This window comes from Danio rerio, chromosome 18 (genome assembly GCF_052040795.2).
Source record: "Danio rerio strain M-AB ecotype USA chromosome 18, GRCz13ab, whole genome shotgun sequence".
Classification (NCBI taxonomy): Eukaryota; Metazoa; Chordata; class Actinopteri; order Cypriniformes; family Danionidae; genus Danio; species Danio rerio.
This window is the reverse complement of record NC_141038.1, coordinates 2,327,501-2,335,000: the sequence shown is the minus strand read 5'-3', so window position 1 is coordinate 2,335,000 and position 7,500 is coordinate 2,327,501. Positions and strand designations below refer to the sequence as shown.

General features: G+C 38.2%; 3 long non-coding RNA genes across 3 annotated transcripts in view; 1 reads left to right on the top strand and 2 right to left on the bottom strand.

The window, feature by feature from the left end:
• LOC147839626 (uncharacterized) overlaps nt 1–667 on the top strand; it is an 8,911-nt gene extending 8,244 nt beyond the window's left edge. The window contains exon 3 of the long non-coding RNA XR_015514686.1: nt 1–667. This exon is cut by the window's left edge and continues 319 nt beyond it. This is a non-coding gene — a long non-coding RNA (uncharacterized LOC147839626).
• The window catches only part of LOC147839625 (uncharacterized), a 6,815-nt gene extending 5,154 nt beyond the window's left edge, over nt 1–1,661 (bottom strand). Inside the window, exons 1-2 of the long non-coding RNA XR_015514672.1 lie at nt 918–1,661; nt 1–690 (exon numbers count right to left, since the gene is read on the bottom strand). The exon at nt 1–690 is cut by the window's left edge and continues 315 nt beyond it. This is a non-coding gene — a long non-coding RNA (uncharacterized LOC147839625). The remainder of the gene's footprint in view (nt 691–917) is intronic.
• A 4,035-nt stretch (nt 1,662–5,696) lies between these two features.
• Nucleotides 5,697–7,327, bottom strand: LOC147839624 (uncharacterized). The gene is made up of 3 exons (XR_015514656.1): nt 7,200–7,327; nt 6,774–6,880; nt 5,697–5,783 (listed from the first exon to the last, which is right to left on the bottom strand). It is a non-coding gene; the product is annotated as an uncharacterized LOC147839624 (long non-coding RNA).
• Nucleotides 7,328–7,500: the final 173 nt, after the last annotated feature.

Genomic DNA, 7,500 nt, shown 5'->3' with positions numbered 1-7,500 from the left:
AAAACCACTTATACACCAAATTTCCCTATTGAGAGTTGAATAACATTTCTCTACACTAATTTAGGAAAAAGTCCGAATATAAAACCAGCTTTACCCCAATTGTGATTTTCCGTCACAGATTCTTCTCATGGAGCAGAATTTTGTGTTGTTTTGAAGCCAGTGGATTCTTTAAACTGTGACCGGAGGACTGATGTCTGACCGCGAGATTCCAGGACTCTCCAGGCGGGCGTCTCGCCACCCGCGGCGGCGTCTCTCCTCCAGCGCTCCCACTCCTCTCATTTCCGGCGGACAGACGAGAAGTTTACCTTTTTGTCGGAAGAGTTTGATCTGAATTTAATCTGTCGCCTCCTTCTTGACTCTAAATCGTTTGTATAGGTCTGGAACGAAAGTTAAAACACTGCCGTTATATCCACCTTTTTTATGCTAAGAGCTGACGCGGCCATTTGCAAACTGAACCTGCGAGACATCCGGTGCAAAGTTAGCATTAGCTATTGTAGCTAGACAAAAACCATTGGAAATTAATGACAGTGTTCACCGTGATATTTAAAATAAACAAACAAACAAACAAACAAATAAATACAAAAATAAAAAAATAAATAAAAAATAAACAATTCAGACTTTTTACAGATTAGCCTATTAGCCTATGTTCTAGGCAAATTTATTTCTTAAGAAAAAAAAAGCCTAGCCAAGCTGGGAGTCCAGCCAAAACCAGCTATATCCAGCTTAAACCAGGCTGGTCAAGCTGGTTTTAGCTGGATTTGGCTGGCCATTTTCCAGCCTGACCAGCTAAGACCAGGCTGGAAATGGCTGGAAACCAGCCTGGAAATGGCCAAAACCCCTCTAAAACCACTTTTAAAACCACAGTCTAGGCTGGTTTAAGCTGGATTTTACAGCAGATTTTTTTTAGAACATTCTACATGTCCGTTTACATCTCACAAACTCTAATATAAACACTTATAGCTTGAAATTGTGACAGTAGGCTATACATAAACAATGGCAAGATAGGCTAATCAACCCTGCTGAAAAATCCAGCTTAAACCAGCCTAGACTGGCTGGCTGGTTTTAGCTGGTCGACCAGCCTGATTTTAGAGGGCTTTTGGCCATATCCAGGCTGACCAGCTAACACCAGGCTATATTAGATATTACTGGTATAATAGTGTCATATTAATATTATAAACCCGAACATGTACTGTTTACTACACATTGTTATTCTTCTAAAGTCTATTGAAACGCATTGACAGAAAACAGCTTCAGCATGTCAAGTAAAGTGGATGTATTTATAAAGGATGTTTTTCTTTCAGCAGGTCATTTGTCAAAGCTCTGAAATTCAGTCAGATGAAACAGCGGCTTGCTGAATGCAGCTTTGGCATCATAAAATATCTCATAAATGGTTTGAAGACGCAGAGTAAATAATCCAATTAGGCGTTTTGTGAGCTGACGGTGTGTTTACCATGAAGAGGGGTTCATATTTGTGTGTGTGTGTGTGTCCTCAGGATCTGATGTGATTTACTCGCTGATTCACGTTAGCAGACAGCAGATCATCTGAAGCAGCTGCTGTAAAATCAGTCAATGTGTTTGTTTTTATTGTGCAATGTCAGTAAAACATGATTTAGTGTTTCCTCTGCTCGGAGATTTACACAGAAATGATGGACAACCAGAAACAATATTCATATCTGAGTGACAGAATAGTCAATGAGGTAAAAACATATATATATATATACACACACACACACACACACACACACACACACATATATATATATATATATATATATATATATATATATATATATATATATATATATATATATATATGCATATATATATATAAATAAATACATATCTCATGGGCATCGGCGATTCTCCCAGATCATGTCTTTCATAGTCAGCCTGATCTCACGAGAAAACGTAAGTATTTTATGTTTTGTCAGTTTAGTGGCTAATACGTATGAATTAGATGTCACGCCTCCTTTTTAAAATCGTACAATTTCGTACGACTTAACTTGTACGATTTTAAAAAGGAGGCGTGACATCTAACCCCAACCGTCATTGGGGATGAGCAAGTGGTACTAAATTGTACGAATTAGATTGTACGAATACATACGAATTAGTCACTAAATCAAAAAGTTACGAATTGCCGTGAGATTGTGTTGTTCATAGTTAATGCTGTGTGATTGTCACTCACGTGCACGAGCACCGAGGGCCTGTGATTTCAGGCATTTGTCGGCGATTTCGCAAAACCTGTTGGCGAGTCAAAATCAGGGCTAAAATCAGGCAGTCTGAACTCGGCATTAGATGCTGGCTAGACATTGAATTTTGGTCATCTGACATGACCTTATAATGTTGTGTGCCTGCTGGGCAATAACTCGATGCACTACAGAATGTTACGTTTACACACACATGCACAAATGACATGTAAAAGCTTTAAACAGTGTAATACTCACTACTCACTACTCTTGAGGACTTTGGAAAGGGCTACTTTTTACTCGCACTTTGAGTAATATTTACAGACACTTTTACTCTGTTTGCACTACATTTTTGGACAAGCAATTGTATTTTTACTTGAGTATGATTTTTCAGTACTCTTTCCACCACTGGAGTTCACCAAGCTTAAACTGCGAAACTTGAAGCACAACCTTGCAGTTCAGTCTGACACATTCGCATGCGTATAAATAGAAGTCTATGGGGTCCAGTGTGACCGCAGCTTAATTTCGAGAGGAACACATGGGCTGTTTATCAATATGCATTCTTCAGCGGTCTTGCATCCTCATGTTCTCGTGCAACGTCATCATAAGCTGCCTAAGTTCAGTTCCAATACTCAAGACTGCAATTAGGGAGGACGCGTGAAACCTCCCGGATGTGATCTTGATATCGAGGACGCAACGATGCAGACTTGAGCACCGAACTCGCTCTGGAAGTCCCAGAAGTCATTGGGACTGGAGATGGGAAGCGCAGCATTTTATTTAGATTTATTATTAAAGTTCAGAGATGTTAATGTTCAGAGAGTTTCCCAAAATAAAACGGTGAAAGTAAACATTAACATGGACATCTTAATAACGGAATAAACACATTAGGAGTGTTTGTTTGCTGAAATTTGTAGTAAAATCAGTTTTATTTATATTGTAAGGATCCAAAATATCAGACCTTGAGAACTGTTACAGAATTTCATGAGACAAGCTGCAATGTTCTAATCTGAGAAGTGATGAAGAAACCAGCAGTTCAACTGTTCTATCCAAATCACTGTTGACAATGCAAACGCATCCTGGAGAAACAGAGCTACACTACAGCAGGGGGTTAGCGAGGAAGTCACCCTTCTCCTTCCACCTCAACCCCCCCTTCTTGACCCTTATATCACCTTCTGATCAGAGCACATTTCACATAAAATGTTCAAGGTTTTAATATGGTGTATCTTGCAGCACTATATTCATGTTTGGTATCATTTTAAATGTCTCAGTGTGATTGATAAAGTGGTCTTAATTGTACAGTAATATTTCATTGGTCTATGTTGATTTGGTTTTTGACTTCTATAAGATCTTGATAAGATGCTCTCCCTCCTAAGAGATGGTTAAGTCCTCAAATTCAAGTTTCTGTGACACTTCTATTGTCTTGAATTTATGGCTGTTCGTTTTGACTTGAGTATATAAGGTAAGATGTGCTTTAGGACGGGGGGAGATCTTGTAAAAAGACACCCCAATGCAGCATCTCTGAGACTTATGCTGCAATGTACTTCTCTGGTCAGGTATGCATCTATAATTCTTTGATTTATCTTTGATTAATGGATGTTGTATTGTTACAGTCTCATCTCTGAATTGGCTTCCTGATGATTTATTATGTAATTGGCAGAATACAATTTTACCTGACAAATAAAATGTTACGTTTTGATTAATTCTGGAGTTTTGCGAATTCATTGTATCCAGTAGATTACGAGGAGTCTTCATTACCTTTATAGTATGGCATAAATTGAATTGATTAATAGGCAAATTTGATTATACGTAGCCATAGAGGCCTATAACATGTAGACCTTTTAATCATTTAACCACTGGAAGTAGCAAGTTGTATGGGCTTGGCTAAGGATCTGTTTTTTTAAGACTAGGTAAGCGTTAATGTGACCAGCTTATTCAAATATAGTTAATCCTGCATCCTCTGACTATTTTCAGAGTGTCGACATATTGTCCGTGCACAGCAAAATATGGGGACCCAAAACAACTCTATGGGTGTTAATTTCAACACTTTGAAAGTGTCTCATGGGGTCCACTCAAAACAAAGTTAAATCAACACTTTCAAAAGGGTTGGCACATTGACACCGAAGTAAGGGTTAATTTTAACTCTGGGCAGAGTTAAAAAATTTAACTATATTTAACACCGCCTGGTGTAATATATTGTTATTTTATTCAACTCTCTTGAGTGTAAATATGGTAAAAAGGTCAAATAGACTGTAAATTACAAAAGAAAAAACATTTTATTTGAAAACATTCACCACTTCAACAATTCATTCAGTTTTAAAATGCAACAATGTCAAATATGCTTTAAATGTTTTATTAGTACAGACAGTATCAACAAAATATGTATGACCAGTGCTCAAAAAGGCTGTTTCAGTCCTTTGGTCCAAACTTGATGTGTTATCAGAGCAATTTGAAAGTTCAATATATTGTCACTCATAGTTTACTTCTGAACGCATAGTTTTCTTCTGAAATTACATTTTAAACAACTTGGCATGCAAATCTTTCACTTCTGGTATTTCCTTGGTCCTCCATATTAAACAGAGCAGTTTAAATGAAGGTATAAATGCTGTAAACTTATGTGAAAACAAACTGGAGCTAGGAAATCTCATCAAGCTTGTCCTGTGAATGAAGTGCTTCCCAGCCACAGGATGACCTTTTTATCCATGACGATGTAGTAGCTGCTGATCGCTCGTCTGGTGGTTCCTGATGCACGGATATAGGGTGATGCTCATCTAAGAACTCTTCAAGACTCCAGCATGACTAAGAAAAATGTTTGAAAACAAATTGCAATCAAATTCGATGATATATTTAAAAGAACATTTAAAGTAAATAAAACATTCAAGAAATCTAAACTCACCTTTTGAAAATCTACATAATGATCCACAACTTGACTCTCCCAGCTGGTTGAGGTGACAGGATATGGAAAAGTAGAAAAAAACACATACATCACTGTTGGATCTCCAAAAACAATTAGGTTAACCACTATGACTAGAACTGGAAAAACAGGCAGCTGTCTGTCCAGAATCCTGAATTTAACACAACACTTGGAGCAAAATTTAGAGGAGCTTAAAATCTTTTATATCATTTAGTGATGCTGACTTCCCCAAAATATTGGCCACAGTGTAAAAAATATTCATAAACAACAGTTTTCTGTAAGCGTGTGTGTGCGTGCGTGCGTGTGTGTGCGTGCGTGTTTCTTTACCAGATTCAACTTGTTAGGCCCTTTCAGGTCCAGTATTGAGGCCACCTTTACTGGAGTCTAGCAGATGTTTCAGGTCCAAATATAACCTAAAATATTAGGATAAGCAGAAGAGGAAAAGTGCAAAGTAAAGAGCAAAACATTATTTACGTAACAGTTCACCCACAATACAAAACTTTTCACCTTCATGTCATTTGTTATTCTCTAATGCTCTAATACCCTCTCAGCTTGTGAAACAAATACAGAACTTTATCAAACATACCTTCATTATTATCACCACATATGACCAAGAAGGTGTGCTTGGTCATTTCACCAACTCTGGAAATACACCATCCGTCTCTAATCAGCCACCGTCACAGGGTCTTGTGTTATTGTATAGAGAACTGTGGCTGTTAAAAAAACAACAAAAAATTAGTATCTAACATATATGCATAACCTTCAGATAAAAGGAGAGATGAACATCACAAAGTATGCCTCACACTTTTTCAGATATCTTTTGATTCAGATGTTGATTATTGATAATAAATCTACAAATCAAACCTGTATCATCATTAGGCTGCTCAAATATGAATCAGTTGATTAATTTTACAGACAGGTGGCTGTTTACAACGCACTAAATTGTCTTTAATAAAACGGAAATGTTGTGTACAGTACATGCTAAGTTTAGCCTATAGTTTTAAGCACAATATCATGCGGGAGAAAAAGCTTGACTAAGATGTTCCTGACTACAGAAATAGCCTAACTTACTAACGTCAGACATCCCGAGTTGGGAAAAGTAATTTTCGGGGGATACAGAGTTGACTTGCGGGAGGTAGCGGGAGAGATGAGAACCTGAAGAACATTGGGATGAGTTGCGCGCGACGTACCTGAAGAGCGGTGGGGGTGACTTGCGCGCGACGTACCTGAAGAGCTGGGAGGGATGCGGTGGAGAGGGGTGTGCAAAGTGTTTAATGACCGGGCAGGAGACGCGCGATTTCCGGGAGATTATCATTCATTTGCGGGCATCTACTTGGGCATCTGGGAGTCTCTGTGCATTTGCGGGATAACGTTAACGTTAGTCCCACAACTTCCGGGAGACTTCTGTAACCTTAAAAGTCTGAGAAAGTGCAAACGCGGTCATTTAAAGACATTAATGTTAACATTCCGACTTTAATGGTTGTCAACGCTTAATATAATTCAAGCGTACGTTATCACACGAGTCTATCAACTAACGGTATATGGACGGCCACGAATGAACCAGTTTAAAAGGGCCGCGGTGTTTAAAACAACCAAATTAACGTACACGAATAACAAACAATCATATGTTTTAGTCAGGAAGCCTTTTACAAGTAAGCATATGTTCATTTACTCACCAGATATGTTTTAGAAACTCTCCAGAGCTTATGGAAACCGTCCTGTGTTGCCGTTAGCATCCGGGCAGAGTAGGCTAGGCTGCTCCGGGGATTCCCTCGCTAGTTTGCTTCGAATTAAAGGAGAAGTGTCGATTTTATTTTACAGATGGGTAACAACGCACAAAATGGCATTAAGCGTGACAGAAATGTGTTGAACATGTACATTTGATGTTTTTATGCACTATGTATGCGTCAACATATATAAAACATTCTTGAAAAGAAGTCAATAGTAATGCAGTTAAGCTAGATACACAAACGACCATGAATGAACCGCAGAAGATTAAAATTTTCACTCCATTCTAAAGTTATTAACTTAACAATATGTTTACAACTGTATTTCCTTAGAGAAAGTCAGTAAAATACCAACATTTAGGTAGTTTGACTCACCAGTTGCTGTTCTAAACCTCAGATGGAAAATGGCGTCTGAAAAATTCTTCAGTGACTGGGGCTGCATGAATTCCCGGATGTTGGAAATAACACCACCAAGTGTAGAAAAGATAACTCCTTGATTTCGCACTGAATAAAATCAATTCTAACTCTTATTATATTCATTTATCAAAATCTAACTCTTTAACGTCAACACTTTACTCTGATATGCTTCAACACCGAGAATTTAACTCAGATGAATTTGCTGTGTGAGAAGATGTGCAAACCCGGGGCGTGGAACTCTGAGCGATGTTGGTCCCTA